Genomic DNA, 16,881 nt, shown 5'->3' on the forward strand with positions numbered 1-16,881 from the left:
TGGTTTGGTGCTTTTGCAACGCATGGCCGAGTGAATGTGTTTACTGTGTTGGCCAACACCCATGATCGCATGCCTCGAGCTGTGTCACAAGAGTGTGTGACGGGTCAAATTGAATTTGAGAGCGTCTTTAGGTCAAATGTTCCGTACAGTCGCTCTCTTCATGTTGTTTTCAGAGCGGCTCTGACAGACTTCTCTGTTTAGCTTCCTCCAGCACGCAAACACCAGCCACGACTCTAGACCCCGCCGTGTCTGCCAAGCATAACAATGGCAATGGCTGTGTCCCAATCACCTTATATAGCCTCGTTTTCACGTGGCACTGGGTATGCTTACAGGATCTAAGCAGGGCCGAGGCACTAAAAAAAAAAAAAAAAAAAGCCTTTTGAACTTAACCTGGCATAATTTGCGAGGTTAAGTGTGCTGTCATGTACAAGCATCACCTTAGGTTTCACCTGCTAGTGTGAAAAAAAAAAAAACGAGCAAAAGAGTGTGGAAACTATCTTTAGATGGGAGCTTTCGACACAGAGGCTGGTGGCCTGACTGCGACATGCTTGAAACTGGTATGGCCTTGTGCTGTAATTAGATAATCGGGGGGGGGGGAAACAATAAGCTTTTGTTTCGGAGGATCAACACATAATATGCCTCATGCTCTGAGCTGGGCCGATCCGACAGCCCAGTTACAACAGAGGAGCACTAGAGAACATGAGGTGTCTTGTGAGGTCAACATGCAGAAGGTAGGCGTGATGATTAAGTCGTGGCTTGCTCATTTTCAATACTCCTTTTTTTTGTCTGAAAAGCTGAAGATTGCTTACGTCTGAATGACTGGCCGGTTTCATTTTTTTTTTTCCAGATCATTGATTGACATTGACGCCTCTTTTGTGTTTGGTTATCTTTTGAAGTTCATGCAGCATGTCATGCCATGTCAACTTCATTCACCCAAAGTTTGATCTCCTGTGTTGCTGCTAGGCCGCGGTTAACAACGGGAGCGAATAAAATCTGCTTTATTAGACCACAGTTACAGTTTTACAAGTAAAGCCAGATGGCAAGTCATGATGAAAAATCTTTAATTTCCTCGTTAACATTAATGAATTTAATTCATTAATCACGGACCTACGTGTAATGATATCATTATAAACTCGCTACCAAGTACCACAGACACGTGATAGTCCATGTAGGGATGTTACAGTGCAACCATACACTGTTTAAATACCAAGAGGTACAATAAGTGCACTGTGAATTCTATCAGATTCCATCAGCACACTGTAAACCCATGTGGGAATATCACAGGACTCCTGGTACAGATAAACACATGGTACTTTATTTGAAATTTCAACAAAACTTTTACACCGTGAGATAACAGAAGTTACAGATGAGATATAATATAATGTAATGTAATATAATAAGGAAAGAGAGAAATAAAGATAATCCAGTGCCATCATGAATCGCAACAACTTGGGATATGGCCTACATAAATAAGTTTACACAGGAACAACCACTATAGTGGGAAGTGACAAAATACATTTACTAGATTGGTTAGGCTATATACCAGGAGGTGAATCCATTTTATCAGAATTCATGAATGTAGTCAATCATGTTTTTTACTCAACATTTATCTGAAACAATTTGATTTGCAAAACAAATGATGATAGTAAAGTATGATAGATTGCTGTGTTGTTACTTACGACAGTGGTTCGTAAGCTGGAGGTTGTGACCCCTTCAGGGGGTCACATGATGATTAAGGAGTTAGGATAATTATGCAGCTGTGACATATGTCTAAATATGTCCAGTTTGGCGAGTGGTTGCATTTTGGCCAAAAAGGTGAGGGACCACTGGCTTACAATACTGGTGAAAATACATGTTTTTCCTTTTCTTGTTTGCATGTTAGTTTTAAATGAATACATTTTCTACAGACAATTCTTCACAAATGTGCCTTCTTGATATGTAATGACATATTTGCAATCACTAATGGATTCTAACATACATTTTCCACCACTGGGTAGGTAGTGTGAAGTATGTAAATGTGACGTGGGTGCTACCCTGCCATGGACATGGAAGGGTGAATCATGAGGTTGAAGAAAACAAAATACATCCAAATGTATACGGTCATATAAACTATTAAAAATATATAATGTTGCATTCTTTGTGAAAACCATGGGGATCATGAAGAATATCCTGCCGCCGTGAAGTACAGTAGAGCCGGTAGCAGTGATTTATTTAGTGAGCTGTGTCACTGTGGTATCGCATGCCTGCAGTAAAGAAAAGTTGACTTGAGGTCACACCGCCGCCAGTTGGCGCTTATAATTTAGCAAGAACAGCGCACATGCGCACCGTGTAGCGTGAGCTGTCATCACATAGGGACACGTGAGGTAACCACACATGTACATTTTCTTTAGGAGCACAGCGAGCTCCTGTCTTACTCACAACTGCATATGAGACCCGCTTAATAAGTTGTCTTGTTCGTGACATATCACACCCAGCGTCGGTAGCGCGCTAACTCGCCGCGTGGGTTTTGATACAGCACAGACAGAAGTCTGCACCTTTAAGCCCCGCAGAGTGCACCGAGTTCGCGTGTCCGTAAAGGCGGCACGATATGACCGCTGACGGTCCGTTTTTTTGTCGCGTAGACTACAGTGTACCTACAGTAACCCGGACAGGTCCTCCTAAAAACACGTCTGCGTCTTTAAAAATAACTCTTTACCGGGTGGTGCATGATGTCAGGCTGCATGCACTGTTCATGTGAGCGGCGTTCACTTCCTGCAAAGGGATAGGAGCGGGCAGAGAGAAAAGAGAGAGTGGGATAGAGAGATGGAGGGGAGGGGAAGGGGGGGGGGACGAGCAGCCAAGATAGGACTGGAGTGATATAGAGTGAGCCAGCGGACGAGGGGGGAAACCGGGCCCTGCTGTTGTTGTGGGTTTTTTTTAACACCCCGCAAACTTTACAGGTTATCCGAAGAAAGAAAGCCTGCCACATCTGCGCCAGCTGACAGCCACGGTTTATGGACTAGCGACATATTTTCGGGTAAATATATCCCCTTTCTGTCTTGGCTTGATGTTTACAATGCCTGATTTGTGTGACGCATAGGTTTTATTTTACCGTGCATTATTCCCTCGCTGCTCCTTCTGTAGAGCCACAATAGGCAGCCGCACACCCCGACTATCTGCTGACATTACAGCATGGGAGTTCATTTAGATGAAAGTACCAGACTAAGTACGACTCTTAAACTTTCACGAAGTGATATCGCGAAACGTGAATGTTTTCACGCGGAGGAGCATAGGTGGGCCATGCGGTACTAGAATAATTTAATCCGATTTAAGGAGTAATATGTGTACCTCTTTACCATCCACAGCTTATTCTAGTCTAATTATAAAGAGCCGGGCAGTACTTTTAAACACTTAAGCACAGGAAATAGTGTTGTCATTAGTTGCCAACTGTATGAGTAGAGAAAGTGGCACAATATTATCGGTCTTGTGTCACGATGAAGCCAAAACAAAACAAAAAAAAATCTCTCCGCCCATAAGGATCCATTGTAGTGCTATATGTTGCATTGTTGCGTCAAGGAATGGGCCTACTTTACACAAATCAATGGAAGTCGCTGCTGCTGTCTGGGTCATTATTGCACAAGTGTAATGAGAATGCAGCTGGCTTCTCAAATTTTCAACCTTAAGCATTTTCCACGCATTCAGCTGTCAGCATTGTTAGTTCAAGGTATTTGTAAATTGTGGTTTCATCTTTAACATGTTTCCTAAGTACAAGAGACAAAAAAACATGATACAGACTGTAAAGTATTTGGGCTGTGAGGATTTGTGAACCAAAAATGGATTCATAATGTTAAATGAATTAGAGTGACTGGAAGATTAAGATGACATTTTTTAAAGTTAGAAAACAAGTTTAGTTTATACACTTTACTACTGTAGTGTCAGCTGTGGCCCTGTTTACCTCACCTGAACCCTGCAGGAGTCATCTGAGTATACATGCAATCCCTCCCCCCACCTTTCTCCTGCATATACATACGTGTGTGTGTGTGTGTGTGTGTGTGTGTGTGTGTGTGTGTGTGTGTGTGTGTGTGTGTGTGTGTGTGTGTGTGTGTGTGTGTGTGTGTGTGTGTGACTAGCCGGCATGCAACTTGTGGCAATTTTCTTCATTTCCTGTCACTTTCCTTCCCTCTCACACACTCTCTCTCTGTCACCCTGCTCTTATTCTCTAGTCCGCCGTCAAGCCGTGCGTGTATTCTCAAAATGACTATGAAAAACAAAAAAATCCCAAATATTTCCAGGTTAGTTATGGTCTACACATGTTAATCTCTGTCATGTGGTTTCAACACAGACTGGGTTGAGTGTGTAGCTTACAGTATATGTAGCATCCTGGTCCCCCAGACAGGTGTCGCGCAGGTTGGACATTAAAACGACAGCTTGGCTTATGGACTCCTATGAATCATTTAGATAGCGTAGTGTGAAGTGTGTGCCGTTCTTCGCCATTTTACACTTTTGAGTCCCACTTCAGAGTGTTTGAGCGTTTTAGTGCCCATCTGTTTCTGCTTCTCCCCCTGTAGAGACATCATGGGGCATAACAAGGTGTATCATACTTCCCTTTTGAATTACTAAAACAGTATGAATCCATAGTTGTGCCTGCCAGACCTAAAGTAACACAAAGGTAGCTTTTACAAGGTAGTTTACGATGTCCCTCCCCCCAATACGAGGAAATCAGATTGGGGTAATGGGAGTTTTTACTGCCAAGTTCCTATCTTCAGTGTTTAACACAACATACATGGAAAATGTGGGACTTTTTTTTCTCTCTTTCTCTCGGAACGGAGGCCTTCCAACGCCACTCGACTTTGACTTGGACGTCTGCCAAAGGGCTGTGATGGCTCTCAACAGCTGTATTTGTCTGTGTGTGCGTGTTTGCGTGTGTCGGTGAGTGTATTAGCGCATGTGTGTGTGTGTGTGTGTGTGTGTGTGTGTGTGTGTGCTCTCGCTGTGTCCCGGGATGCCCTTCCTCCATAGGCCTCACATTATACAGCATTCCACAAGGGGGCCCGGGGCTGTGTGCAAGTGGGGAGTGTCAAGGAGAGAGAGAACGACAGCACAGTTTCAAATATAACTGATGCGGATACTGGCAGAGAAGGGTGAAAGAGGGAGAAAGTACAAAGGCTGCGAGAGACTTGCCTCATCTCTTGTTACACCCCTGAATGAACTGGAATTGAGGTTGCCTCAACACATGAAAAGCATATTCAGGGTATGCAAGCTATGATATTCTTAATTTCTGAGAACACAAATATTTGAGGACAACAATAACACACTTGGAACATTCAGAACCTGGAGTTTTTTTCCCTTAATTTGCTCTGCATGTGTGCGTGTGCGTGTGCGTGTGCGTGTGTGTGTGTGTGTGTGTGTGTGTGTGTGTGTGCGTGCGCACGCACGTGTGTGTGTGTGACTGCTTGGTGCACTTTTATCTGCACTCTATATGCGTGTATACTCATGTGGGGAGTGTGTTTATGTGTGTTTGATTTTCCTTTCCTGAGACAGTAATGAGTCATTGCTGATGGTATGCGATACGGGGCACCAGTCATGCATCATATTCTCATACATTCTTGTATCCACGATGAAGCACAGAACTACTCCTGCTGCTGCTGCTGCTGGTGTGTTCAGGCATGTTGGTTGCTGCTATTGGAACAGTTTAGGTTTACTGTGCCCGAAATGTCTTTCTGCTGAATTGAATGTCAGCGTCAGAAATGTGACTTGTATGTTTTATAAGAGGGCGATTCTAATTATCTACATTTTCTACACGTATCGGTTGGTCTGCACTCCAGCGGTTTCTAAGGTGTCGAGGTGTTTATTTCCTTGAAGTGGCGGCAACGGAAATCTGTTCGCAAATGAACCATTTCCTATTGGTTCTGTCTGACCAACATGCAAATGTTTTGTCATGTAGTATTTCGCAGAGCACTTAAACTAATGTACCAGAGAGATAGAAAATAGAAATACGACAGATTGGTTCTCTTCTTAATGTGGTGATGGGTCTGTCAGTATCGGGGTAGTTCAGTATAAAAGCCTGGTATGGTCCTTACCTCTGAGATGACTTTAGTAGCCATCCCAAAAGGTTTGAAAGATACAAACAGAAAAAGAGTATCCAACCAACACTCTGTGTGGGTTTAGAGGTGCGAGATACGGGATAGGGAGCATTTTGATTGCCTCTCGAAAGGCTCTCAACGCGTCGACGGCGAGCCAGCTCATCTAACGGCGCTAACGGCTCTAAAAGTGCAAACTATTGCGAAAAAGTGCTGACAGAGCTGACAGTGTTTACCTGAGGTGGAACGGGTTTATTCAGGTAGACGGTTTTTTTTTTTCCTTCCATAGCAAATGGTTGTTTTCTGCTATATTAATACTCTGAATGTTACATACAGCTCCTGTTAAAGGGGTATAAATCCTCATCTCCTGAAATGCAGATTAATAAGAAACAAAGTCGCAGGCCCCGGTGACCTCGCCTTGTCCACATATTTTCTCATCAAAGCCAAAATTAAGTTGGGACTCACATCAAATCAGATTGACGGCTTTATAGGTGAATTTGGCTGCACTGCTGATAAAGTAGATTAACTTAGGTAAACGAAATTACGTCCAAATGACTAATGTTCCCTGGTCTGTCTTCTAACTGATATCGCTACCCAGTAGGCAACGTTTTCCACCTAATCAATAGTTTTAAAAAAATGGGTTTTGATGATATATATGCGTAAGAGTTCATCAATAAATTTGGAAACAGAAGATTTGCATATATCTTGCATGACACTATTTTGCAGCCGAACTACATGTTAAAAGGTGATTGCCAAAAAGGGTTGGGCAATTCCTCAAATGCACTGCTCATTCAAATGAATAAGTCGTGTAGCAGGCTCTTGGAATTCACTACTACCTTTTGCCAGTCCCTCCTACTTTCAGTCTTTCACACAAATTTGAGGCTAAAATAAAACATAAGGAAATCTGTTGCACCCTTAAAATTCATTTCTTATCCCCCCCAGTGGTTTGTAGTCTACACAGCGATAATAATATTGCCATGGATCTGAGTTTCTACTACCATTTAAGTACTCTTTGTTGTTGTTTACTGTGCACACACACGGGTACAGTACGTTTATGTACATACTGAAGTACAGAAACGTGGAAAAAAACATAACGAGGGGGCAAATGTGAGAAAGAGAGTATCAGCAAAAGCCATTAGGAACCTTAAACTGTAGCTCATTTGGGCTACTTTGGCTTGCTACGTGCTTTTCAGGAAGCCTTCCAAGAATTTAGACAATGAACAGTAAACATGGCATGTTTCCTCAGAACAATTCCACATTAGATCTCAGAGATCACGTGTCTCTCCTTTTCTCAGAATCGACTGCCCCCACACACACACACACACACACACACACACACACACACACACACATACTACATTGCTGATAACTGCAGCAGCTAAATCTCATGTTCCATGTGTATGTACTGTACTTACATTTGACAAGAAGGAGCTCTCACAGACGGACAAATGTGCAGAAGCTCTCTCTCTCTATCTCTCTCTCTGTAACTCTCTCTCTCTCACTCTCTCACTCTGTCTCAGAGATTTCTGGTAAGTGACATGTTTGGCCGTTGGCATAATGCCTAGCAAGATCACATGGCATGAATGTCGTGCCTGTGTTGTGTGTGTGTGTGTGTGTGTTCATTTGTGCTTGAGTAGAAAAGAAAAAAAAAAGAAAAGAAAGGGAGCATGTGCACATTTGATTGTTCCAAGTATTTTCAGCATGAATAGGAGCACGTAGCCGTAGCGAAGAATTATGAGCTGAGAAGTACGATGAGGACGTGTTTCTGATAGTCATGAGATTTCATTCCCAAATTGGATGGAACATTTTATTTAATACTTTACAGTCAAAGCTATTTTGCCTGATTTTCCGGTATTTGTGGCATCATCACATAACAAATGAATGAAGGTTATGTAGCCTTATAGAGAGCTTGTTTCACTTGGTATTGTGACGTGTATTAGGGGCGATTCTGAAAAGCCAGTATTACCTGGCATATGATTTACAATTCGGGTTAGGGTTGAACTCCTGTTGTGTATTTAGTTTACAGTTTTTAAGGTCACTTGCATTCACTTAAAAATCTCTAAAGAAGAATGTGTGACCTTAAATAAAACAATTTTTGAAACCCCCCCCATTCATTGTAACTGAAGACTGTAGCCTGATACATTTTTTCAGATCCTTCACGTTTTGGCGAGGGGACATTAGACTTACTGTGAAAGTCAAACCTATAATTCGGGGGGGATGACGCACGCAGACATGCACAAACACACGACTTCACAAACACATAAATAAAACCCACAGAATCATTCAGATACACACACAGAAGTAGAGAGAGAGAGCACTGTGGATGGCATTTATCCTTGCAGCCCACCTCAATTTTCCATTCTCTTTTCGCCGTGTGCTGTACATAATTAAATTGCTGCAAACTTCAAGTCTCTCTAGACTCGTGCCAGTAGACAAAGCTTGCTAATTAGCGCATAAGGTAGTACGCGAGGAAAGCAAATAGGCTGACCCCTTCTCTGTGGCGATGACCTGTCCTGTATGTGCTCTTCATGTCCTTACGGCCTGGCAGAATGCTGGTAGGAGCCAGTGGAAAAAGACAGGAATCTGAGGCGGGTAGTTTTCACTACACAGCCCCCCCACACACACACTCACACACACACACACACACACACACACACACACACACACCCCTCCCATTTCCCCAGCTAACATGCGTTTGCAATTACTGTAAAATCACAGCATTACTTACCTGATGCTTGCAATTGTGTTCCCAGCAGAAGGGGGAAAGCCACTCTGACTTGAAATTTTGCCCTCCAATGTATTGGTTGTTAATATGCTAAATTATAGAAATGTCACTTGTTTTCTGGTTGTTCTGAAGGCCAAAATGAACTTAATCATCCCTTGATGTGCTATGTAGCTACAGCCGGTTAGCGCCTTTAGCATTAAGACTTGAAACAGGGAAAGAAGGTAGCCTAGCAAAGATTTTTTTTTAAGTACAAGAAATCTCATTTATTTCATCCATACAAAAAACGGTTGTTGGATGGCATTGCTCCTACCAAAAAAAAAAAATATTCTAGTACGTAACCCCTGTAAATGGACAACTTGATGTTTTTGTACTTGAGTGTTTGTTTTCTTCATGAGATACAACAGGTTTTTTAGTGAGCTTTAGAGGTGCTGGTAGGCAGATTTATTTATTTTTTACCATTGGACAGAGCGAGGCTAGCTATTTCCCCTTGTTTCTAGTCTTTGTGCTAAGCTAGGTTAGCAGCTGCTGTCGGTAGCTTCATATGTATATGAATGTGAGAGTGGTATTGATTTTCTCATCTAACTTTCAGAAACAAACTAAATAGGTGTATTTCCCAAAATGTGGAACTATTGTTACTATTACTTTAACATTAAAATATATATGTTTTAATTGATACATGTGTAGCTACATGAAAAACAGTGTAGGCCGTATTGTCAGTTCATCAGCAAACCAAAATAACCTTTAATAAAAGTAAAAAACAACAACATGATGTTATCTCCTCAAGGAAGGCTATTATAACTCTGATACTTTAGTACAGGATCACGCAACAGCAAGCACTTTAAGTCACGCACACGTGTGTGTGTGTGTGTGTTTGTGTTCATTCTGTGGAACTACCACATGATTAAGCAATAACAATTCACTCATCCTCATTTGACCCCCATCTATATGTACATATGACTGTGAAAAATGTCCTTTTCATTTAGTCGATGTTCTCTCAACTGTGGCTTGAGAAAGAGATAAACAAGCCCTGTTGGCATAGGTCAGCTCGGGCCCTTTTCAGTGTTAGCCATGAGGTTAACCAAGGTGGCATGTTATTTGATCACATGTATGCTAGCTTAGTCTGGTGCTGACTGGGAGACTCTTAGGTCACAGTAATGGGTGTTTGCGTGTGAGGGTGGGCATGGGTGGGGGGGGAGGGGGGGTGTATGCACTCAAAATAAATGTGAATGTATTGCTGTGCACTTGAACAAACAAGACTTTTATAAGACATAACACTAGACAGCATTATATTTTTTTATTATGGGAAACGTCCCATGTCATGAGACATTCTTTTGATTCACCTACCCTGATGATCATATCAAACAGCATTTCGTTCCCCCACTGCATTTTTTTTTTTTTTCTTCTCTTGCATGCAAGATAATGAATTAAAGCATTCTGTCTGCTCTAATTGAAAAAAAACATGTACATGGCTGAGCCGATGTGGGCGCTGCTCTCTCTGTATATGTCTTTGTGTGGGCGTGTGTTTGTGTATGCCTGTTTGTAGACAGTGGGGCACTGATGCTGAAAGATGTGTCCTCATTTTTTTTTATTTTTTTTTTGCACTGCACTGGGCTCCTCTGGCGGTCATGTTGGGCTGCTCTGATGTCACGCATGTGTCACTGCAGAACATTCAGCACAGTGCGGGCTGATCAAAATGGCATGTTCATCATCTCCATATCCCCCCCCACCCCACCCTTCTGTCTACTTCTGTGTCACTCTCTTCCTGTCGCTCACTCTTATACTCACTGTGCTATATGCACTGGAAACATACAGTTTGTCGTTTTTTTCATGCAGAGGGTGGTCTCATGAGGGGGGGGGGGGGGGGGGGGGGCAGCGTCTTTGCTGGGGAGGAATTAACTGCTGCTTTCACCCCTAAAGGTGCCACAATCCTTCTCCTCTCACCTAGCCTTGCCCCCTGTTTGATTGACACTCTTGCTGCAGCTGCTCTCCGGCGTTTTTAATTGTTCTTAGATGAACATTCACTGGCATAATGTGTCACATTCTTCCAATACATGAATGCCTAAAGACCTTATCATTGAAATGGCTTTGCAGCTGGTAAAAACCTATAGACCGTCAAATAATTTTCTCAGCGTGAGTCAGAAAGGGAAGAACTTGCGAAGCCCCTTCGTCTCATGGATGGAGCTTTGCCTCAGGAACTACAACAATAGGAATTTGGTACCAGCCCTTCTAACAATGTTGGCTATAATTTCCAATATTTTGCTGGATAGCAAAGTTAGTTATTCTTTCCAAGGCACTCCCCCAAAATGTACATGTTACAGTGCAGTCATTTTCACATTACTTCAATGTTGGTAGTTAAGAGGGCTTGGATTGATGAGGCTGTGAAATTGATAAATAACTATTTTGCTCAGATTTATTTATTTTTTTAAATAACGCTCTGACTGTTTGAAACCACATTTACATTTTGTATTTGTTTCTGTTATCAGCTTGAAACTCCCCCAGCAAAACTTAAGCTCTTTGAGATTCAAACGCCCGGGAACTCCCCGCCCGCCAGAACCTTTTGAAGTTCCTTGGATGAGTCTAAAACGACAAATCCAGCCCGCTTTGGCTTCTAGATCGAATTTGACCTGGATGACTAAGAATCTTCGTAGACAAGAATCACAATGCTGACATAAAGACAAATATAAATTCCAACCACACTTGGAGATGAAGTGTGAAGTTTAAGAGAGGAGGGGAAGAAGAACGTTAAGGTACATCTGAAAACCTAAAAATGAAAAAATAATCATACCCTGTCGAGTTGTTGACGATTAGTAGCTATTTGAAGCAATGTTTTTATGAGTAGGTCCCCGTTTTAGTTTTTTCACTCGCACATGTACGAGCATGCACAGATGCGGGCGACGCAATCCACACTTCTTCCACCGGTTTCATGCTATTCCAGTCGATGGCACTAATGCACAATGAAACACAGCAATGTGCCAAACAGGAAACAATTCAAGATTGGAAATACAAGAATTTCTGTAAGGAAATGCACTCAATGGGTTTATTTGGCCTTAAGGACACGCATTATGGTAAATAACACTGAATATAACAAAAAAATAAAGTAAGACAAAATTAAAGTAAACATTTTGATTATTCGTCACTCTATTCAACAGATCGATGTTAAAAATACATACGGTTTGTACAATGAAATATTTTCTCTCTCACTCTATTCACTTAGTGTCTCTGTTCTGTATAGTGTGTGTGTGTGTGTGTGTGTGTGTGTGTGTGTGTGTGTGTGTGTGTGTGTGTGTGTGTGTGTGTGTGTGTGTGTGTGTGTGTGTGTGTGTGCGCGCAGGATCACCACTGATGTGCTTTCATTTCTTACTGATTCACCCCATTTCCCATTTTTCACTGTCTCGTTCACCATGAAAATCAAATCACGTTTGGAAAAAAAACATGCGTACAGAGTGTCGCCATTGATACGCATACACTCGCAAACATGCAGCCCTCCTGTGAAACCTAACCTAATTGTAGTCCTTGTGTGACAGTCAGTGACACTCAGCAGGCCCACTCATGGCCCTTGTCCCCAGATGAAGGTCGCGTTAAGGAGGATATCAATGGGGTTTTAGGGCCCTGTGCTTTCCAAACTAAAGTGCAAGCAACTGCACAAATCCGCTGTGTTTTTAGCATACTTGAGTATCAGATGTCTCGTGGCCAGGAGCGCTAGCACAGCAGTGACACCCCTGCTTTGTAATTGTACTTGCAAGAATAAATTATCAAGGAGCTCTAAAGGCAGGCGTCAGCTACAGCCAATCAACTCCGTCTCAAACCGGTATACTTTCTGTATACAGAAACGAGGGAGCGCATTCGAGATGCAACAAAGGCTTCTCCGGAGAATAAACCGATGTCCTTGTCAAAGTAGCAGTTCAACACCCCCACTGTGATGCCAAGGGCAAACGCTGTTATCTGTTCTCTTACACTTTGTACCGTGAAAAAGTTTTGTAATTTGTATGCATTCACACTGCTCCCACTATTAGGTACACCTAGCTCAAATTAGCCTTGCAATAAACCCTACCTTCATGAAGGTAGGATAAGAAAAAACTGCATAATCCTCCCTTTGTTTTTACAGAACAATAATTTCATACAGTCCCCAATTTTTGCAATGAAACTGTAATTAAATATGCCATGCATACCAAAATTGAGACCAACATCAGTTTATTTTTAAGTAATGTCACCACCAAATGGGCAAATCTGCCTGAGACCATCAAAACTGATACTTTGCTGGCAGAAGATAAGTGCATACCAGCATGAAATTAGCACCCTTAGGCTCATGGAAAATGTACAGTTGTGTGTTACGCTTTTGACACCCACCAGTCACATGGCAGCTGGGAGCCGATGCCAATGTAAAGGATTTATCAGTATGAAACTGGCCCAAAAAAAGAAATGATATCACATGGCACTCGTGATGCAGTATACTGTATCATTGTGTACACACACAAATGCTGCTGCGTAACATCCACACATTTGTTCTACTGATGCCTCCTGAATCGTTTCTTGTCTTGGTGGACTCTCTCTTCCCTCCTTTTTCTTCCTGTGCTGGTTTATAGCTTCCTTTTTAAGTTGGAGATCGGGGGAATTTTCGGTCTTGTGTCAGTGTTTGTTCAAAACATCTCAGTCTTGCGTGAGTTTCCCTGCTGCTCCAACGTCACACTTATGTGTTGCTATAAACTGGAACGACCCGCTGGCCCCTGTGGTTCTGCAATATGAGTATTACTGCAAAAACCCAACTGTCTTTGTCCTTTTAACACTTTCCCCTGTTGTTCTCAGGTTATCCTGTGTTTTCTTTCCTTTTCCGCTGTCATATCGCAGGATTTTGTTTCCCAGAAAATAGCATTCTGAGAAGACTCTTTGGAACTGACATTTTGGCGTCAGTAATGTGGAGGTGGAATGTCTTTTGATTAGAACAAAGTGTCGGATTGTTGATATCACTTGGCCTCATCTCATCATCAGTTTGAAATTACACCACAAACCAAAATTATTTGTCATTCTGATCATTTTCTGAATGGTAAAATTATTGATACAGCCAATCAGGTCTATTTAGCTTCATAGTATTTATTTTTCCTTTTTTTTTTCCCTCCAACATTTTGTATTTTCTTTGTATTTTTGTCTCCTGCAGTTTCATTCCTCATCCAGACCTCTTTTTTTTAAGCATTACCTTTCTCTATCACTCAGACTGATTTCCCTATTGCTCTCTAACTCTCGTCTCCCTGTGACTGTGCTTTGTCAACTTCTCTCTTGTTCTTTTCTATTTGCATCTTTCACACACACTCCCTCTCTCTGTCCTCACTCCTTTTGTTCGTCTAACTCCTCTATTCCACTCCTTTTTTTTTCGCCTCCCTCAATTTATTCTCCCCTAATGTACCTTTCACTTTTTCTCTCCCTCCTCTATCTCTATCTCTTCAGCTCTCAAATGTATGCCCAAAAGCCATCATGTATATTCAAAGGGTATATGTGAGTTGACATGTTTGTGTGTATGGGTGTGTGCAGCAATCCCAATGACCTAGTCACTGGAGTTAGGTTTGATATAGTGGCCGCTGCTACTGTTTGTTTGTTTACCTCCCTCAGCCACTTGGAGTTCATTAGCAATGCCTTTGCCTCAGGAGGATCATCAACACACACACACACACACACACACACACACACACACACACACACACACACACACACACACACACACACACAGACGCACACACACGGACATGCTCTTCCTCTGTCTTTCCCACTATCTCGTTTTCTCTCACACATCACAGCTACAAGCTACACAGACAGGTAGCCCACCGTTACAGGAGTTTCCTGTCACAACTTTGTGTTTGGTTAAGTCTCCAACCACAGACGTGTCGGAGTTTAAGCTGCAAGAAGAGGTTGTTAATTTGCTGCAGTGCTGTCTTCCTCCATAAAGCGGCTGCGTTTCTTACATATGTATTGCTGTACGTGTTCATGTTGGTACTTTTCCCTCGTCCCTGCACCAGAAAATGGATGGATGTTATTTGTCATTTTATACAAATCACATTTGAGCCTCTTGACTGATTGATTTTAGGGGAAATAATGTCCACTAATTACAGTAGCAATAAGAATTCATATTGCATGTGATAGAGCTGGGCACTAAACAAAATGTGTCAAATTACCAAAATTATGAATGTCTTATTATCTAAGCCTCAAACTGCAAATTGAATTGAGTTATATTATAAAATTGAGAATAACTACAAAAAAACGGTATTTCTAAAAAAGAAGCGTTGTTAGTTTAAACGGCTCCTAATACAATACTTGTGAGAATAAATTTGAACACAAGCCACATAGCCCGATTCTAAATTACCATGTAGAATTGATTTTGTCCGCTGCTAGCAAACAATCTGTTAACACACCCTGACGTTTTATATGCTAACTCGTTAGCATGCAGTAGCCTGTTTACACTTGCTGCAGATTCCGATGAGGATTTATTTGGAGTTGCTGGACACATGGCGACCGTTCAATCTCCTTTAGCTCGGTTTTTTTTAGGTCTCTAACAACTCCTGAGAAAAAAATCTGTCTCTTTTGGGTTGGTCACTTCGAGCGACCCCATTCACATTAAACACAGTCATTCGTTATTCTAAAAATATGGATTTGTTTATAAGTGAATAGCTGAGAGGCGACTTCAGAGTCATATAACCAGAAAACTGTACGTGGTCCTACTGTTTCCAGCACAAGAAATACATTCTCAGGATGTATTAAAACAATTCAAACTAATTGTGAAACGATATTATCGTACAGGTTTTAGGTCAAATCATCCCGCCCTAGTATTTAATTTTCTACATGACTTAATATTCACACTGTCATTTTTACATTGCCACGGACAGCATTGTGTCATTAGTTTTACCTGAAATTCAGCCTCTTTTTTTCCTCTCCTACAGTACTCAGACCACAAGTTACATTATTGGTGCATATTAAGTGAATACAAGTGGAAAGATACCAGACAACATTCAGCCCACAACAAATCATTTCATAGTTGTCTGTTTGTTACATAACTGCATGAATCATAGGGAGTTTTTTTTTCTTTCTTTTTTTTAAAGAAAAGATGATTTTGATCCCGACTATGTGCAGACAACGTCACCCAGCAGGGTCTATACACAGAGAATGATGTTGCATTAAAAGCAGTGCTAAGCAGCGTCTCTCTCTCTCTCTCTCTCTCTCTCTCTCTCTCTCTCTCTCTCTCTCTCTCTCTCTCTCTCTCTCTCTCTCTCTCTCTCTCTCTCAACATCCCATAATGATACTCAGACAGACTCAGTCAGACACCCGCTTGGTCCCGATTGGTAGAACTGTTGCCAGGGAGCGTTGCCGTCTCAACGTGGATAGAATCTGTTGTCTGGTACACTTTAGACATGAGAACAACTGCAGGATCTGAATATTTATAACGAGGGGACTGTTCATATTGAGATTGTATAGAGGGAACATAAGCGAGAGAGGAAGGAGCTGTTCCTATTCAGCTCACTTCAAAAATGTCTTCTAATTTCCTTTCATTCGTGCATTGCCGTACTGTAATAAAATATGAATTAACGTGATCACTTCTCTGTATTTGTCTTCTGAATGTATGTTCAGCTTAGTTAGGTTTTTATTATCTGCATCTTGATTAAAAGTTATTACGACACCAACTTAACTTCAAGGTTCAACTTACTCGAACTGTTCTATAAAGTACTAAATGGCAAATACATGAGTCATAATTGTGTATGACTTTTATAGTCTTATGTTGGAATGATACCCTATTGTCTTTTGGTATCACTACTGTGTAACTAGTAATTAAGTCTGTGTGCATGTATGTGTGTGTGTGTGTGTGTGCCATCTGGCGAATCGTTTCATTTCTTCATATTATTCAAATATGCCTGGACCTGCTGCTACAGTTAATAACACTGTGCGTAGGTATGAATCCTTGATTAAAATGGATGTAACACATTCCAACAAAGCAACCAACAGCAATCAGAACAGCATTCAGATCTCGTATCTTAAATCACAAACTACGCTGCCACACACACACACACACACACACACACAAACATGCACACGCACGCCTGACAGTGTCTGTAGTGCTAA

At 41.7% G+C, this 16,881-nt stretch overlaps 1 protein-coding gene across 1 annotated transcript in view; it reads left to right on the forward strand.

Annotated features, from left to right (window-relative positions):
* The first annotated feature begins 2,569 nt into the window (after positions 1-2,569).
* Positions 2,570-16,881, forward strand: part of LOC137869124 (nucleus accumbens-associated protein 2) — a 29,348-nt gene continuing 15,036 nt past the window's right edge. The window contains exon 1 of the mRNA XM_068706307.1: positions 2,570-3,016. The gene's annotated coding sequence lies outside the window, so the exon portion shown is untranslated. The remainder of the gene's footprint in view (positions 3,017-16,881) is intronic.

This window comes from Cebidichthys violaceus, unplaced genomic scaffold (genome assembly GCF_023349555.1).
Source record: "Cebidichthys violaceus isolate CVI_PGR_0920_01 unplaced genomic scaffold, fCebVio1.0.p SCAF_12, whole genome shotgun sequence".
Taxonomy (NCBI): Eukaryota; Metazoa; Chordata; class Actinopteri; order Perciformes; family Stichaeidae; genus Cebidichthys; species Cebidichthys violaceus.